The sequence below is a fragment of the Selaginella moellendorffii genome, unplaced genomic scaffold (genome assembly GCF_000143415.4).
Source record: "Selaginella moellendorffii unplaced genomic scaffold, v1.0 SELMOscaffold_37, whole genome shotgun sequence".
Lineage (NCBI taxonomy): Eukaryota > Viridiplantae > Streptophyta > Lycopodiopsida > Selaginellales > Selaginellaceae > Selaginella > Selaginella moellendorffii.
In genome coordinates, this window is record NW_003314298.1 from 558,659 (window position 1) to 559,504 (window position 846).

An 846-nucleotide genomic window follows, 5' to 3' on the forward strand; every position below is an offset into this window, starting at 1 on the left:
AAGCATTGAAGTTAGCTTCTATAAGACTCGTGATCATTATTAAGTAAGACTTAGCTATAGGCTTCTTCAAGCTTTGGTTCTTTGAGTTTTATGCTCATTGTTCCATTTGTTAGAAGTTGTTGGGGAAGGCATTTTGGCTCATTAGCTTCGATGTTGAAGTTGGCTTTGCATCTGGCAATCATTGGTGATGATTGGCTATCATCTAGGGTAGTTAATTGTCCTTATCACAAGTTTTGCTTGATTATTGTTGGTTTAGAATTATTTGCTATTCTTCGGGATGGTAGATTCTTTCTTAAACGATGATTATACATCACTACATTGATGGGCTAATTGACGATCTTTCATGATAGTTGGTTGTTTTCTTTGATGGCTTTGGCTTTTCGTAATACCACATGTTCTTTGTGGTTTGCTCTGGATTGGTCTCTTGGGTTTGAGACGTCAGTAGGATGTTGCTGGCACTTGCTTAGGCAACTTGAGTTCCTTGGTATTGTTGGCTGGGATCTATTCCGATTGGCTAGTGCAATAGTTGATATGAACAAGCGTTTGTTTGCTTTGCAAGATTCATTTTGTTCTGTTGATTATTGCTTGAGTTAGTTCTCATAGATTATGATGTTATTTCCTTCGGGTGAGACATTTGCGAGCATTGTGCTGTTTAGTCAATGATACTTTGTGTTCTTTGAGTTGTGTTTTGTGAGTTGTTTGGCATGCTATCTGCCATTTTCGGTAGTTCAGTTTTATCATTGAGTTTCCTTGATGATCTACTTGCTATTGAATTTTGTTGGATGGTGATTCCTATGTTTACCACTTATAATGATCTTGGTGGTTCCTATCTACAATACTACTGGT